Below are 19,391 nucleotides of genomic sequence, written 5' to 3'. Positions count from 1 at the left end.
AATGCCATGGCCAACAACCAATAACTTTTATAATTTTCAAACAAATTTTACATTACTTTATTTTTATCCAAGAGCACTTTTCAGTAAAAAAAATTCCAACGCACCAAAGACTGCATGTACTGGTGCTTAAAAAATGCACACACTCTCGCAACTAAAAACGAGAGAAATGAAGTGCCAATTATACAATACGCAACAAATTATCAAAAGTGCACACACTGAACAACAGAAAGTTAACACCAGAGAAAAAAAAATTCAATGTCGTTTATTCCCTCTCAAACTGACGAAATGAATTACACTGTACATTTGTAAGAATGACAGTTCAGTCTCATTAATATCTTTGGCGCACATATTCAGAGTCTATTGTGGGTGACAAGTGCGCACACAGATGAGATAACTAAGGCCTGAATGACGTACATGTACATCCGCTGGCCTGTTTAACGACAACCTTCTAATTAGATCTGATAGTGCTGGTGTCTAGCCTTATTCTGTACCTGCACATATCTATCAGTGTGCGCTATACTGCTCTAGTATCCATGAAGACACAGTTCTGTCAGTCTTCCCGTGTTCTTAATGACGCGGCAATCACGTCATGTTGTACATCTTGCATACAGCAATTTCATACAATCGTTACTTCAGAATGGCACATCATTCATGTGAAACTTATAAAAGTATGACATCATATTGACCTGCGCTTCATCAAGGCCATTTCACTGTGACAGACGAGTCAGGCATTTCCTGCATTGAAGCATTTCTATGACTTGCTCTTGTTCGACAGGAAAACTCATTGTCATCGAAGGCCACATGAAGATGCTTTCAGTTACGGCAAAACTTTATCTTTTTGAGTTAAAGTGCATTCTAGGCTGTGCCTACATGTAACTTTGAATCTCTCCAGTGCCACATCCATATACGGTAGTTCAAGCAGTCGACCATATGTAAACAGCAAAAGGATGTTGTCATAACAATATCAAAAACATCTTTGGTCAGTTTGCATGTTTACACAGTTGACAACAGGTCTATTAAAAATTAGGTCATTTGCTTGGACGCACAACGGATATCCAGGCCATATGTACCCTAGTTGGCGGCAAATGGCTTCCTTCCTGGGCGGCTAAACATATATTCTAGCCAGATTACAACATCCTTCATAACAGCTTCCACCAGCAGAGGCCCACACACATACCAGCAGGGATCAGGCCATTTCTGTAAGCACTGTTACACTTGGTACTTGTTTACACTTTGAATGGGTTTACGTAATGTACGCATGTACTGTACTGCATGTAATGTAAGCATACACACTGTGAACAGTGTGATTTCAATGGTGGTGACGGCAGAAGCAAGTGGACTTGAAGCCCTCAGCTTGCAAGACCAAAACTCAAAAAGGAGGCTGACATTCAAAAATGGACACAAGCTTCGAGCAAAAAAAAACAGATTTCACCTTGGACTCTTCAGGTTTTTCAACACTAGTCTTTATGTGAAATCCAGATTTGCTGATGTCAATGTCCATACATGTACAAGTACATTACATAAACATGTACACATTTGGTTTATACATGTACATGTACATGTATGTATGCATGTACTGTACCGCTACAATAAAAGTACCATCTCCCTCCCCCCAAAAAGTATTGTTAAGTCTGCAATGTCAACATCAAAAGTTGTGTTAACTCGAACAGACTGTTCCCCCCATTTTGGATGAGCACAAATTTCATGCATATTACATGTATCTTTATTAGTAGTAATGTATGCACAGAGATCAGATTAAACAACAACCTGACAAATTGTCCAAAGTGCTGGTGCCTATCGCTACTTTTTATGCCAAGAATTTGACGGTTAAAACAAGTTCAATGATGGATTAAGCGGCTGCTGTGGATCAACTTGTCAACTTAAATATTGCAAACAACAGAAAGACACTTATGACATACCACAGATGACAACGAGGGTGTCACTGCAAACTCCTCACCGATAAAGAACCAAAACCCAAGTGAATCACAGAAGTGGCAAATGTCCACTAACTAGGGTACATGTCTCCACAAACTGCAATTAAGGAGATAACCAATGAAGGACAGGTACTGGTAAAGCAAAAAAAAATCGGACTTACATTTCTACTGACAGAGCCACCCACATGGACAGGTAGTGTCTCTGCTGGATTTCAAGAGCTGAGCGAGGATCATTATCTGGCATCCAACACCAAGACTGCAAGCCACCAAGGCCAATCCACTTCTATCCCTTCCTAGATCCTCCACATGTCTCTAACTACTCCCCCACCATTATCAAGTGGCCTGACCTATGTGCAATGTGCATGGGCTGCAACTTGGTGCCCCTACTGACTACCAATCAACTGCGTGCACTATGAGGACGTGAAAGAATGCACAATCACTTCTCTTGTGCAGGTTTTTTTTTCTGGCGGGGTGCAGGAAAAAGGAAAGGTTCAATTTAATTTGCTTTCATTGCTGTTCCTCTCTCTTGGGACAGTTTCTGACTCAAATTGGGTCCACATGGCATCAGCACCCGCCAGACACAATTGGAGAATGAAACGCATCCGGAACTGGAACCACTTTCGGGAAATGGGGGGGGGTATATAGACAAATAAACATTTGTAAAAAAAAGAGAAATCAATGCTGAGTTTTCATATTTTTCTGACAAGGGGTTCCTCAACATCTCTTGTGGTTTCTATTCAGAGGGCTGGGGTCAACCACTGGTCAGTGGCCATATCAACCCCAAGCAATATGGATTCTGCCACGAAACCATCAATCACTTCAGTTGTCACAAAGAGGTCCTGTACTTTTTATAGGGAAGCAAATTCGTGACTTTTTATTAAGGGAACTGATTCTCAGTGAAGTTGTGAAAATCTTGAAAAGAAATTAACAACAAACACAACCATTAAAAGCTGTGCTTGTATACACAGCACACTACCTGTACTGGTACCTGGTACATTGTAATTTACACATCACAGCAGTGTGGGTGTGTTGGGGGGGGGAAGTGGAATGAAATCTGTCACCAGCAATTTATCCCCTTATCACCTCTCCACAGATATGATTACACAATATATGTACATGATCAATGATCCGCCCAGATAAGGTGTCAGTAATTTGGTGTAATTCCAAATTTCCCTCTGTCATCGCCTGCTTGAGTTCCGGTTGTTGTCAATCACAATAAAGCCGGTGTCCTGGCAAGCGAAGTGGACACCTGTATAGTTCAGGCCTTAATGGTCTCATCATTACTGCCACTTGAAGGGGTCACTGGCCGAAGACAAAGAAACACTCCCACGGGAAAGATCACAATCCCCTTCCTCTCTGGCAATGTAGGCGTAGATAAATTTGTGATCCATTCAAATTACCATGTACCCTACTTCATAGACTGGAGGAAGGGACAGTTGAACAATTGTAGAGGAATTATTTAGAGGCTATCTGCACTGGGAAATACATGTTGGCCACGTGAGACAACCTTCCCACTGAACGTGAGAGAAGGGGTAAAACTTGGAATGGATTCTGACACTGTTTTAAATTAATGCAGACATGTACATGTAGTTCAACTTGACTGGCTTTTTTTTACTTTCAGAGACCATGCAATCAGGTCCAAAGCCGAGTGAATTGTCCACTTATTACATGTACATGTACATGTACGCATAGTGTTTGCTGTGGTGACTTTCTCCCCTACCAGTAGGGGGACACTGCCAGAGACTTTGACCTGATGGCATGAATTAAATTTGATGCATTGTTGATAAACTGGCCTGCCTATCTGATCACAGAGCAATGGTCTAATGAGTTGATACCGCCTGTTACATACTGAAACCACAACATCAGCCTCATTGCCAAACTCCTATTGTCCCCGCTCAAGGCACTTTTGTGAGGAATCTTTCTCATCCTAACAAAAGTAAAATCCATCACAATGAACAATCAATTTTGCAGGATCAAAACTGCCTTGACCGATTAGTGCTTGTACATGTATTTGTACTGGCTGGATTTTTACATGGTGCAGTTTACATGCACACGTGAATTACAACTGTTAAGCCGATAAAATCCTCCCAAACCTTCCAATGTGGATTGTGAGAAAATGTGAAATTAACAATTCCGACAACTGTAGGTTTCCCTTCGTTTGATAATCCAAAAACAATGATTCCAAACTCCCTGAGAAAGAAAACTTCAGGATAGACACATAGCATGTGCATGTACATGTATGAATCTCTGTCTCTCTATGGTATGCACATGTTTATGCCACTGTCAAATTTTTATCTGCCTGTGGCTTGCAAACTTTGAGTACAAAATCGAGTCAAAACATCAAATAATTATACCAATTCTAAATGAAACAACATGTACATGTAAGGCCCTCTTGAAAAATAATGGGCAAAGGTACATTTTGAGGCAAAAACCTACTTCTTTTGAATTGGAAACGCTCAGAGGGATTTTTGATTCACAGAGCGCTTTGAAACTGCAGTACTATGACTGTTATTAATATTAATAATGGTATTCTGCCACCCATTTTGACACAATATCAGAAAGTTCCACATGCCTCTATACCCAGGTACATGTATGCCATACATACAGTATGCATGTGCACACTTCCATGCATGGACTTGCACTTTACATGGCCTCCGGAATGAACAACACTGAAGTTTTCCCGTGATTTGATATTAAAAAGTTGCAGCTGGAAATCTACTTTTTACATTTTAGACTTGGCCATGCATGGATTACACTGTAAAGCACTTAAGCCACAAACGGATTTACACAAATGTTGGCCTTTGCGTAAACAACTTGATGCACATCTGACATTCAAGTTTCCTTGTACAGCTCTGTACAGGTGCGTGCAAGGCCAATCCTAAATGTGAGCCAAACACACTGTAGTTGCAGTTTCAACTGCTAATCGCCTTACACTCGCTGCCCAGTGAGGTTACAAAAGCCTCTCCTTTGATTGGAAATGCCTAAATGTGTGGAACTGTACTTTAGTCCGATCATCAAAGGACAGAACTGCTAGTCCGTGAAGTCTGCTACAGTTGACAGACCACATGTACATGTACAGTGAACTTAATCATGCGGCACATTTAACTTTCAAGAGTTTGGACCTTGGCAGCCCTGCATACGTACATGTAGTTTCTTGTTTGAATACACATGTACCGTACTTGTGATACACAAATCAGTTATAAGCTTTTGACTGTACGCAATGATCCACATGCATTTTTAAGCAAATGCTTTTAAGAGTTTACAGGGTGCGAACATACATGAATACATGTACATGTACCGGTAGTTGCAATGCATACCCTTGAAACCCTGGTAACAATGAAAACCTTACACCATTACATGTACAGTGTTTGCCACTAGACTGTCTGATTCCTACTGATGTGCTACATGCTCTTTGAAATCATAAAATGAACACACCTCCACCAGCCACGGTAGTTTTGGTCCACACAGGTGTCAACACCCATCTACAGTAGTTTTGGTCCACACAAGGGTATCAACACCCATTTACAGTAGTTTTGATCCACACACATGTACCAACACCCATCTACGGGTATTGAAGTAACATGCATTTCAATGACAGTGAATATGCACCACAAACCAGCAGTGCAGGCCAGCCTTGGAAGGCACGGTCCTCCTAACAGTCAGTTGGTTAGGTTAGTACATGTAGTTATGCAATTGTTGATAAACTGGTGCACTTCTGAGAGACAGAAGTAGGCCTATTGAACAAACTTGCTCAAATTATCCATGTACATGTACTTGTATATCAGGCTCTCTCATCCATTAAAGTCCGACAGCCAAATGTAGAATAAAAACACCCCCCCCCAAAAAGTCATTCACTTCTCAGAGCCAGTTCACCACTTTCCACTCTCATCTCCCACACTCACATCCATACATCTTACATTTTGTTCTTTCCCTTTTTTTCTGTAAAGTTTCACAGCCCTGTCTGAAATTACAGTTTTAGCAGTTTCTAAAGCAGGAACTGAGTGTGTATGGGGGGTTGGTCAATGCACTTTTTGGCAGGGCAACGTAACTTACACCTGTGAAAGGAAACAAGCCCCACCACCTGAGCACCTGCAATTTCCAGCCCTGGGTAAGTGTCAAGGCATTCCAGAACAAGAAAGCACATGTTGGATAGGACGAGGGCAGACTGGGTTAAATAATATAAATAGGTCCCTTCAGTTCCACTTGGAGATGACATGTTTACGTCCAAACTTGGAGAAACCCGAGCTTTCAGGAGTTTCTGCGGTATGCCTCGTGGATTTGCACCGACGTGCACTATATTCTTCAGTGCGTTCATGCACATGTATAAAATGTGAATGTGCCGTGCGTCCATGCCATAGAGTTACTATCTGAGCACTAACTTCTCATCCTCCGTGCGGAGAAAATTTGACGCTGTCTGGATGCAGACATTTTGAATCCGTGTGCGTGCTTGTAGAACATTTGCAATTGGATAGAATGAGTATCGAATTATGTATTCTGAATGCAATGTGCATCAGGTACCGATGAAATCTGCGTTAAAAAAATCACAGTAAAATTATCTCCAGCACACATTTGTGATAAATACTGTAAATGCAAAATTGAAACATTTATTTATTGATTGTGCATTTAGCGTTTTTTGTGTACTGGCTTTGTTGATGTATAATTTTAGAAAACAGACGCTGATCTACAACACATACACATCGCCACACAAAAGGTGACATACAAAATTTCGAGTTTTCTATAAGTTTGTGCACAAACATGGATGCGCCCAGCAGGCATCATTCTGTACGTGAGTCAGGGAGCTACATGTATAGTTTTGAAAATACACACTGTTCATAGCTCTATGTTCACTCATGTGTCAAGTATACATGCACAACCCCAGTTCATTGGTTTGTCCAAATACAAGCTGACCCCACTCCCCTGGTCAAGAACTGACCACATTCCAGACATCTACACACAAACATGCAACAACCTGACACTGTGTGAACGTCATCAGATTTCGTCAATACATGTACACTGTGCACGCACTGGTACCAATGAGATCCCCTCAATAGACACATACACAACAAGGTACCAGTACTCTGCACAGTTTCTGCCAGACAGAACTGGCCAACTTCCTGGAGCATTTCTCAGTTTCAGAATTTAACACCCAGAAATGACAAAACTACTGTTGATGACTGCTGTCATGTGGTCTGTGGGTTTTCTAATGTCCTCTGGGGCACACTGCTCCCAAAACTGTGTACCAGGTGTCACTGCCCATTAGCAAATACAAAGACGCCATGAACCACATTACCCATTATAGTACATGTACATGTATTTGTAGGACAACTTTATTAGAAGCTAACTGTGGCAGTGAATGTGCCATTCTGTCTGTTCACTGTGCCCTCAACCCTGTGTACACGCCAGTTCTGCATTTATCCAAGTATTCACTCTCCAAAGTAACAATGTGCATACATGTACCATTCACATGCAGAACAAGTAAAGCCTGCACTTTGTATGCGTCCTACCAATACAGGATAAAACCACCAAATGTTCTATCCCTATCATAGAAAGTTCATATCCCTATCACACAGACTTAGCGGAAAACTGAGCCCCCTTTGGAATTTGCCATTATCTATTTGCACTCAGAATGTACATGTATGTACCGGTACAATGTTCTAGACATGCGTACTTGCAGCTGGACAAGCTAACTTGAACCTGAAGCGAAGAGAAACAGAGCGAGGTCTGCCCTTTCCTCACGGACCGAGGCGCCACGCCTTCATCCCAAACCGGCTGAAAAGCAGACAATTGCAATACTTCCCTCCCCCCTGACTCAGATTGTTTATTTTCAATTTCATGGCTGTTGATCTTGCGGGAGGAAGGGCACAATTACAACAGGCTGAAAGGGTCCTGCGGGGCCGGTGGGAAACCATTGTAAATTTGTAATAACTTGGGCAGATTTATTTGTCTTTAGGACAAACATTAACTGGGAGGTATTTATTTGACTTGAGCGACAATTTACGTCAGCTGCTGTAGCCAATAACATTTTAAAGTACAAAAAACTACCAATGTTGCAATTTACGGTACAATTTTTTTCTAATAAAAGAGCTTAACAATGTTAACAGGTGGTTTCTTCAGTAAGGGATGATGGTCTACTCAGCCAATATAAACAAAATTCTCCAAAATCGTAATTCTTCCATCAGAATACAGGCGGTGACAACAACTTAAACCTCATTCCAGAATCCAGATCACTTTCAGTATCGGAATACATGTACACAGATACATGTACATTACTTCTCTTCAACTGCATGAAGAATACTTAATCCTCAAGCAAATAGAACTTGCGCCAGACTTTTTTGAATAGACTTTTTTTTTAGCTTGTTTGAACAGAAAGCCATTTAAGGAATTCCCACAAAGTGTTCAAACCGAATTCCTCCATTTGTGTTCAAACAAAGGCTTAGGAGCGAATTATCAGGACAGTCACAACTTGAAGGCATTCAACTGCTGACCAATGATGAGCCTGTGACAGCGCAAATTGCCCTGAAAGCAAAAAAAACAAAAATATTCTGGCCAGACAACCAAAAGAACTACAGGGTACATGGAGTATTTGTTAATGAATCCTTCAAAGATGGTGTCACAGATTTCTCCGGCTCTGCCCTCTGGCAAAGAAGGGCCTGCACTAAAACACCCCAACTGCAGTGAGATGGCCTCTAGACTGAGAGCTTTGCTTTGTCAGTGCTTTTCCATGGGTCTCACTCCGTCCTTTCACCAAGGCAAAGTTGGAATTTTGTGCTCAGATGCATAATATGTACATGTACATTTACAGTGCATGTACCGGTAACTTAAAAACGATAATAAATAACTACATGTTGACAGAGGGTGATTTCTTCATAGCTTTCTCACAAGTCTTCCATACATGTGCATGTATATTCACTTTTCAATAAGTTATCATCCTCTAAGTAATTTCCAAATTAAAAAAATACTTTAAAAAGGCTTTGGAACACATGACTCCGAGTCCTACACATTTGCTATTTACCCTGTACATGTAGTTTTTTTGAAAACAATTTAATGTATTGGATTTTCCCCACAAGCCTACAAAAATGATTTACACAAAACATGGTTCATGTACCGGTATCATGAATCAGTCTTTAAAATGTCATGGAATAAAAAACAACCTGTCATGTTTTCTTGACAGTATCTGGGAATTTTTCAAAATGTCAAGGAAATGTCCATATTAAGCATAACTATGCAGCTGAATTGCATACATACCGTAGTTTAAAATTCACGCATCGGTGGTTTAACTCAATACACATGTAACACACTGCTACACAACGGCGTCATGAATGTATGTACCATACGCTTACCAGTAGCAGGCCGCAATTATGGTTCATGTCACTTCACCACAATGCCACATCTTCTTCTGAACCTTTCAACGGTGAACAAGTTCCCACCCACAGACATTCCTCAACATTCCCACACAGTAATACCAATCCAGAGGCATTTGAAGCATTGATGTAGTAATTCACATGCTGAAAGACATTATTAAGGTCTGGGGGGAAAATTCCACTTGCCAACTGTGAATGTTATAAGCCATTTGTGAGTAACCTTTGAATAAAATCTTGTACACCGAGTTCTCCAAATTTAACACGACAAATTAAATTCACCAAACTAAAGGCACTGGTACTACCATGGCCGTTTTCCAATACTCAACTTCGGCTCCATCTCAGACTTCAACTTTGTTTTTACTAGCTGACTTTGAAGCTGTAAACGCAGTAATCAGTCTAATAGTGCTACCGAACATCAAATAAGATTCAAGAAAGCCAAAAATTACACTAATCCAATGTAATTTAAATGCTTCAGGCCCACATTCGGTGATTGGTTTTGGGAACGAAGCCTCAGACGGAGACGAAATTGAGTATTGGAAAATGGCCCATAATACACGTACCTTCGGAATGTGGGGCAAGCTTTTGCTTAGTTATATTAAGAGATGCCTTACGTCAATACACTGTTTTCAACGGATGAGAAGGGCACAAAGGAACCAGTCCATTCCAGAGATGGTGGTCGCTATGCAAAAGCTTGCCTCGAATCACGAGGTATACATGTAGCAACAGTGTCTTCAGTCTGGGGAATTCGAATTATGTTCATGTGAAATAAGATAACACGGTGTACCAGATTTTATTCAAATTTAACTCGCAAAAGGCTTATTGGATGGCAAGAAAGGTGAAAGTGATCTATAAACCTAGGTAGCTCCAGAGATTTCCTTTGTAAACATCTACACAATGTACATGTACTCATCATAATTATAATAACAATGCGTTTACAATGGACATGTACATGTATACGTATAGTACATGTACGTCAGTCCACATGTACCCTGAGCATGTATTCTGAGAAGAAAAAGTTCTACATACATGTAAATGTCACTGTTCCTATCATTCAAGTTCCAGCATCTGTAGATACTTGATTCTTTCTTTCCTTTTTTTTTTGTTCAACTAGAATTAATTACATGTACCTGCACAGACTACATGTAGATGGTGCAGTCTCACGTGCATAATGGAACAGTTTTCTGGTACCCATAAGCAGCAACCCTCCATTTGTCCACATCTGAAGCTGGATTACCCTCCCCCCTTTAATAACTTTCACATGGGGCCACATCACAAACTCAAACCCTTGCTTTAAAGTAGCGCTACCCTCACTGCCAGGCTGCACTATCTTACAGTACATGTATCAGGCCGCATCAACTGTAAAATTTTTCATATTGTCAGTAGGATCTGTGTCCCCTCCTTCCTCCATGGTCCAACCAGGAGGAGGGCCAACAAATACTGGTATTTCAAGCCGCACTCTTGCAACAGAACTCATCCCAATACATGTACCAGTACATGTACATGCTGGTACACATGGTACCAATAAACTGCATGAGTGTGTACACTGTACACTTTAAATGCCTCATGCATGTACACATGTACATATACAGTACATTGTACCAGACAGGCTATGCATGTACATGTACATGCCTATGTATAATTCATGTTTTCTTAATCCTACTTGAGGCAAGAAAGCAATCTATTGAATGAAGCCTTTTCATTGATGCTGATGAGCCGGTACCTTACAGCATACGTGTACATGCCAATGCATACTTGTAGTCTACTGCATAGTGTACACGTGATGTGAGCCAGTTCTTCAGTCAGTAAACTTGAAAAAGTGGATTGGAGGAAAAATCCACACAGTAGTTTTCGTAAACTGATAAAAAAAAATGCCAATGGTTTGAATACTCACAGTGTCCTCTGCAGTCCCACTGCAAAAAATGCAAGCCTTCGGGCATGAGGAAAGGGCAGGTTACATGTACCAGCTAAGGAGGAATTTCACATGAACATTGGATAATTTTGATGCTTAAATGGTTTTGACAGGGGGAGGGAGCTGATCAACAGGGGGGCTAGGCCCCTCTGTCCCTTCCCACCCTCTCACAGGTCTACAGGAAATGTTTACATGATACCAATGTTTTGTCTAAAAATTATTTATTAAAAAAAAAAACAGCCAGAGATCGGGCTTTCGAAGGATGATTTTATCCTGCCAAAGTAATTTCATTCTTGAAGTATATGTACATGTACGTGTAATTGTACATGTACACGTACATGTACAATGCAGTTTGACTACATGTACATTATGTACGTGTGGTATGCACACTGTCTCCCTGAGGGATACTTTTTCTTGAACAACATGTATGTACACTGCTCACCAAAATCAAAGGATCGGACATTTGTCTGACAGTCTTCGGCAGTACGTACGTCTATACCTCATTGATTTTACTTATGTACACAAAAGTTCATGCATGGTTAAGCACCATGATATTATCCAATTGCTCAGTCATGTGTTTCAGAGTCGAATTGGCTGGAGGGGTCGACAAGCGAGTACGATCCTTTAATTTTTTGGAAAAGCGTACATGCATGCCAAAAAATACCCACACCCCAGACTAACATTTGGCCCTTGCTCATTCCTGCGCCTAAGATTCCCAGAATGCTAGAGAGGCACTGCAATGCTCATTGCCGATTGGACAATAAATCAAATCAACTCTTTCTAAACTAACCCTGGGATATTCCCTCCCTCCAGACAGATTTGCAAACACCAAATGCAAACACCTAACTGCCTCCCCTAGTTTAAGCTGGGCTGTATTTTTGTGGTTAGAAATTTCCTCCTTTACTTTTAAGCATTAATCATAACTTCTCTGAGCTGAGACCAAGTCTAAACCAGACGAGCTACCGGTAGAGGTTAAAGGTAAACCAGGCAAAAAACCTTGCAGACCAACACTTTGGGTACCAATTACACATGTACATGTACAGTGTACATACACCCACACATGTAAGGCTTCCAACATACATTTTTACACACTGCACAATTTCCCATGGTGGCTACCATTATGCCTGCAAGAGTCTAGATAACAAGTGAACTGCAGGTGATAATACAAGGATTGGACCATTCAAAGGATATTTCACCCCCACCACAGAGGGGTGGAAGTGTTTCTTTAGAAAACCCACAATGGGGCTACGCTGTGTCTTTAAGGCGACCTCCCACAAATTCATAGGGTCAAAATTGTGTACAACTGGCCTGGCAGGGGAGTGCCACTTGAGGTTGAAGGGTGGCAATTTACATGATTGATTGGGTGCCGGAGAACAGGGGTTTTTTACATGTAGTTTCATGGGGAATCATGGAAGATGGTCCTCAGTATTTATTTTCACGGTCTACCCTTGAAAGATTCACTGAGGAGGTAATATCTGCTAAACTGCACATGCAAAATCCTTCGGTGCAATGTGCGTACTGCTTCCCATTTTGAAGGGTCGAACAATGCATTTGTCTGGCCATGGAGGTGATTTTGTTCCAGATATGCACACACTTTGCATGTAAATTTATATTCCTCTTCAATGTATAAAAACTACATGTACAGGTATAGGTACATGTATAATAATGGTAAATACATGGTACATGTACATGTGGAATAGAAACTCACACTTGGCAAATAATAGGTAATCATACCAGGTACTTTGTACTGGTACATGAAATATCGATATAGGGCTGTCAGCCTAACATCACTGCCTTCAAAATGGTGCCTGACATAATCAGTTTACTGCGAAGAACAAACTTTGACACCCAAGATGACATTCGCAAGGAATTGTCTGGTGCCAATGGTGGCGGGTATTAAATTGTTGACTTCTTCTTTTCAAGGAAATTAAAGTTTGTATTTGTTGACAGATTTATCAGGTTTCGCAAGCAATGTAACACACTCTGCATCTGTTTCAGTCATATTGTATGCATTTACATGTACCAGGAGAGCTTTGAAATCATGCAGAATTTGTAGAGGATTTGTTATTATCGTCACATCGGTAACATCACGGGGAGAGAAAATTAACCACCAAAAAAAAACAACAACAGTTGCACCAGCAAGAATACATCAGCCAGTGTCTCATCTGTCCCTGGACTGGCAGTTTTTGCTTGTTCAAAATCTACAACTCCTCCCCCCTTCTAAACCCCTGTGAACAAATCTTCGCATTTTGTTTCTAAACATTTGGTACATTGGAAATTCTATTGTCTCAGAAGGCCCATTACTTTATTTTTTTTTTATTGTTCCTGTGAATGGACTTGAGCAGATTTTAATCTTGACTGGGATAGGGCAACAATTGATTTATGTTTCAATCATTTCAATGTACTGGTACATGTACATGTACATAGTGAAGGTTTTTTCCAGCCAGATGTTCGGAGACAAAATAACAGCGCTCCCAAGGTTAAACACCCTGAGGCCTTCGCTGACTCCAGCAATAACTTCCTAAGGTCCAGCAGGTTCACTGAGAACACTAGTCTGATCAACCCGTAATTGCTTTGGAATTATATAAATTTATGAAGTTTTTCTCTCCCCTCATTCAGTTCTGGCCTGAATGGTCTCTTAATCATGCACAGCACAAGGATACATTGTAAGGCCACGGAAGCTACCAGTTAGAGCAAGATTGGGGAGACTGCTGGCTATGGAGTGATTTATGCACGCACACTGGTCTGCAATTTCTTTCAGTAATGTGAGAGAGAACCTGCCATCTCAAGAGGAATTATGAGGGTTATTCGATGAATGACCTTGTCCCTCCCTGGGACTACAAGTAACTGCATGTAGTTTGGGTCACTGGTGGCAAAGATACCTGTATCTATTGCAACAGCAAGTGACAGAATGGATGTTTAAAGTGATATAAAAACAACCTGTGCCCAGCCCCTGACAAATTAGGAAAATTACAGGTACCAGTACATGTCAGTTGCTGTCATATTTTCATATAATTTGTCCAGTGGTTGTCAATGAATGCTTTGAGGATTCAACAGAACTGGCAAGTTGAAATCATTTTCGAGTGTGTTTTTTTTTCTTTAGTCATTTAATTTTGGAGCGTGTATCGGTAAGTTTCTCTTACAGGTACTGGGGTGCATGGTGCTCATATACATGTCTTTTAGCAATGTACTGTCCATAAATGCATGTACACTGTACAGTAGGTGTACACAACCACAACTTTTCTAAATTTCTCTGTTAAACTCGACACAAATTTGGACTTTTCTCATCAAATCACTCTCCACCCCTTCCACCTTACAATGTTTCTTCCTTCAGTTCCTTCACTGCTTGTGGAAGGGACTTTCCATTCCCACGAGACAAGTGTACATGCAGTTGATGTCAGAGTCTTGACCTCCTCCCCAAACCAGGGCAAATTTTTTGTTAAAGCATCTGGAGTTCAGGTTAAAACGACCTGCAGGAAGTATTAAGATCCAATCGGACCCGCCATCAAACACACCGGCCTGACTGAATCCAGGGGAAAAAACTACTGAGACATTGGTGCGGATCGCGGATTTCAATGAGAAATCTGGATGGCTCTAGCTGGTGAAAGAGCAGCTAAGCAGCCGAATGAAACGACAAGCCTGTCTGGAGAACTGATTTTGCTTAATTCAGCAACCTGCCAGGAACAAGGGACAGCTGGAAAAAACTGATCCATCAGTCATTCAGTGGAAGACTTTTTACTGAAATCAAATGACTGAAATATTCTGTGACAGAGTTTTATTACTTGGTGACTGGGGAATATTTACTAGCTGTTACAGACTTTTCCTCACACATGTAATGTGTTGTTCTCGGATTCCAGTAGATTAAACTGGATACACAGAGAATTTTTAAGCAAGTACTAACTAGTACAGTGTAGCAGGTCAGGCCAAGTTTGATCAGTAACATTTGTTGACCACTGGTCAAAATTCCTTGGTAACCTACATGTTTGCACAACTATATCTTGGACACAAGGCAAAATCAACTAGGCCTAAAATCAACCTGTGGTTGACTGATCGTTGCTGATCAGCATACTTTTTTCGTCTGCGGAAGGCTACTGGTTGACGAATCCCAGTGGACTGTAGAGTACAACTTGTAATTTTACAAACTTGTGCCGGTACAGTGCATGTCTCAGGTAGGCACTACAGTGAAAGATTTACATTACTTTGAAATTTTGATCTAATTACATGTATGTACAACATACCGATACAATGTACTCGCACACATATGAATACTTTTTTTACCATTTACACACTGAATGACGCACATGCATGTACTGTACATACTGGTATGTATGATACGCAAACGAACAACAATTGTAAAACTAATCTGCATGCATCAACAACATTTATGAGTGGTCCATTTTACAATGGCCGAGTGCATTCAAAATGAAAATCAGCCAGACACAGCGTACATCATGTACAGCTGCATTTCTTGTAACTGTTGTAATCTTTTGTGGGATACACTGACTGCCTGTGAATTCTTGAACTGGGCAAATGGCAATGGTGAAAGCAATGCTAAGTTAAAAAAAATCTGTCCATGTAGACTGATTGATTTCATAAATGATGAAGGACCAAGATCCTTCAGGGCAAGTTAGAGGTGAAAGGGAATGAGGTTTCCTCGGGTACACCAGTGACTGTCAAGAGAAGTTACAAGCCACTGAGCCCAGTAGGAAATTGCCGGGGCTCAAGTGTCACTTTGTTTAAATTCTCTTTTTTTCCCCATTATTCACATTTCAATCAACAACCAAGGAAAAAAGTATTCTTGACACAATACATGTATATGGGAAAGCACACCCACAGTGCAACATCCATCATTTGTTTCCCCAGGAAAGTTTGAATACTGACAAAAAAGGCTAGGGTTACAGCAACAGCATTTACAGACAGGTCAGGGGGTCAGAATGTGGTCCCCCTTGTTGGCGCGCCTGTAATAAGTTTCCTGCAGGAGCTGGCATCCACGTACATGTACATGTAGTGTACATGTACTTGTACTCGTAATTTACGACTCCTGCCTCTGGAGGGGACTGCATCCCAGCAGGGTAGACTTTCCTTGAACTAAAAGCAGCAAACATTTCATGGAATCATGGACCAAACACACACCCGTGCATTTTCTCAAATAGTGAAACAAAGCAACCAACCAGACATTTTGGTGCACACAGTTCCGGAAAATTTGGGAGAGGGTTTTTATCCTGTTTTGCAATAGTAGGGCCTACCCTTTTCCTCTTCAACCTAAATATTTAACACCCTGTTCCTCTAAAAACTATTCATAGAAACTCACTTACATGTAGCCTACAAAAGCAGTCACTCCAATTTGGTAAGATAGTTTTCACAAATACCTTCTGGAGACATGTACTGTGTAGCTTGTCTACTTCCCTTCACCAGTCTTTATCAATAAAAATTGACACTTTTCAATAACTTTCCCAAAGCTTTGCCCCTTCCCTTCCCTATCCCTCACACCCCCTCAAAAAAAAATTAGCACAAAAAACTCACATTGCATTGATATTCATTCTTTAACCCTAACACTCCTCAGTCCTCCAACAGGTGAAGGATTGAGGAGGGTTAGGGTTAAGTAATTTTCATCATTTCAAGTCAGAACTTGTCAGTGGTATTTTCCCAACCCGCCAACTAACCCTATCAGACTAGCAAATGATAAGGTAAAGTGTTGCCACAGGAGCCTGGGAAACAACCGATTACCCCAATTCGCAACCACATGCCTGCATCTATCAAATTTTCTTCGCTGGCTATTTGACCTTGATTGGACGGTCTGAAGGCAAGGGAGGCTGGGTTACTGTTGTGGGTTCAACTACCCACGCCAGTTTCCCACGGTCTCTATCTCCCTCCTGAGCTGTCGGCACTTGAGGTACATGTACATGCACATGCGACTGGCAACCCACAGACAGGGCTTACTCAATCGGAAGTAATATCTCGCTATTATTCAGACTGGGGGTACAAAGTTCAGAGTCTGGTTTCTGAGTCAGGTTTGACATCTGTGATAAAAAAAAAAATTCTTTAGATATACGCAGGTATGTCAAGTGTGCGCAAACAAAAACTTCGGAGTTACTGCCAACATGTGGGTTTCGAAATCGATCATGATGTTTATCTAAGAGTTTTCAAAAATTTAACGGCCATGGAGGAAATTCGGCTGATGCAGAATAAAACATCACAGTTATTTTTTACTTAATAATCAATTAATCTGCACTATACCAACTGAAGTCAGTGTAATGCATGTTAATCTCCAAATATACACACTGTACAATGTACCATTGTACCTAATTTTGGTCAAAATCAGTTTGTAAAGTTGGTCCCTCCTCGGTTAAAAACATTTACATCATACACTACTGTGATACGTGTACAATGTATGCCTGCCCGGTATCCACACTGTACATGTACCAATCTCAAGTCTTAAATTTCAAAAATCAAACCCCCCAAAATAAACAAAAATTAAAGGGCAAACAAGTTATGGATTCTGTTGTTACAAACATGTACACACACATGTACATGTAAGATTCAAATGAAACAGCACTTGATGCAGTTCACTTTGTTGAAAGTCTACTGTAGATCTATCAAACCTGAAGTACAGTTGAACCTATCAAAATCCAACAATACGAGCTGCAACATTCAAACAATTGTACACAATCAAGGTCACCAAGTTTGGTTTCACAATTCTAGATGTTAGCTGTCTCCATGACAAAAGAGCTTTGAAAAAAAACTATTTTGAGAGTGGCCTATTGTATATCAAAGTGTTGCCATTGCCTTCAAGAGCAGTAACATTTAATGAACACCTCACTGCTTAAAGTATAACATGTGTTGTCTTTAAAGGTGAAAATAAATCTTGAAGTTGAAATGTTTATCACATAGCTGCAACACATTCCAATACTTGTCTTTGTGAACAAATAAACTTTAATCTTGCACTTTAACCTTTACAAATCTTGAAGATAAAATTGAATATACCGTATAAATTTCTGAACAATACCAAATAAGAAGAAAACAAACACAGAAAGTGTACACATCTTCAAGCAAAGAATGAAAATAAACAAAAGAAAAGGGAAAACAAGTTCCACACTTTCTTCTGTTATTTGTTGAATGTACATTTCATGCATATGTACATGTAGGCCCAATGTATTCTGCAGTCCTCAATAAGTTTTAAAAATGTTTCATACAAAAAATCCCTTCAACAAACTCAAAAACAAACAAATATGTTACTACATGTACCCCCAGGTACATGGTGCTACAGCAAAACTAGGTACTTTTGCAGCTCGTTTTGATGTCAGGGGAACGAGTTCCATCTGAACATCACTTCATCTTGACACCCGATGCACAAACCTACTATAGTATACGTCTCCTAAAAAATTCTTATTTTTAGGTACCGTAGGTCCAGGGCTGAATGCTTATTTCCCTGTTAAAATTTGACTCTTTAGAACATGTTATCACTCTCTGATGACTGGTATACTAATGTAGGGAGAAATTAGTGATGTCTGTGAATGGAATCCTCCCCCATCAGAACCATAAATTAGCCTACAACATGACAACTTACCGGTATATCATGCACACATGGACCTCTGCTTCCTTGCTCCACCCGTCAACCGTTTACACATCCGCAGCAACTTGTCGACGAATGTCCTCCGGAAATTCCCACCACATGCAGACGGACAGATGAGTAAAACACTACTGTGAGATGTCACCCAACCTACTTCACTAGGTCCTACTTCTAATAAATACTTCAGGAAATGTTGTGAGTTAAAGTATATGTGCTCCACGGGATTGGGAAATGTAACGTCACAAAAACTATAAGTGCTTCCAACTCGACTACGGACATGACAAGTGCACTCACGCGCGCTCGCTCATAGGCATACTCAGCTAGCTAGCTGCGGTCGCAAAATAATGAAAAGTTTGGTCAGTGGCCGACCGCACCGCTGTGTGGTGGTTTCGTGGCTGGTACATACATGGCGCCCTCTAGAAGCACGATAACTACATGCACGCTGGTAGCGTTGTAAACCACCTGTTGTATTCTTCGTGGGCGTGGCCCCATTCTGCGCAGTGGAAAGGATTTCACATTCTTAGCGCATGATTCATGTTTTGTATAGACCTTTTTCCTGTGATGTCACGATCGTGCTGGACCATGGCTGAGTTCGGGCGACTTGTTCTCGAGATCTC

The 19,391-nt window shown here is 40.8% G+C and overlaps 1 protein-coding gene across 2 annotated transcripts in view; it reads right to left on the bottom strand.

The window, feature by feature from the left end:
- The window catches only part of LOC110989210 (plexin-A2-like), a 57,387-nt gene extending 38,300 nt beyond the window's left edge, over positions 1-19,087 (bottom strand). The window contains exon 1 of one of the 2 annotated variants that reach the window (XM_022253404.2): positions 18,772-19,087. The gene's annotated coding sequence lies outside the window, so the exon portion shown is untranslated. Of the gene's footprint in view, positions 1-2,095; positions 2,274-18,771 lie in introns of those variants that run through there. The other variant, XM_022253405.2, reaches the window with a different exon arrangement.
- Positions 19,088-19,391: the final 304 nt, after the last annotated feature.

The sequence above is a fragment of the Acanthaster planci genome, linkage group LG04 (genome assembly GCF_054643075.1).
Source record: "Acanthaster planci isolate LZ-2023a linkage group LG04, COTS_SCS, whole genome shotgun sequence".
NCBI lineage: Eukaryota > Metazoa > Echinodermata > Asteroidea > Valvatida > Acanthasteridae > Acanthaster > Acanthaster planci.
The sequence above is the reverse complement of the archived record's forward strand: the minus strand, read 5'-3'. Positions and strand labels throughout refer to the sequence as shown.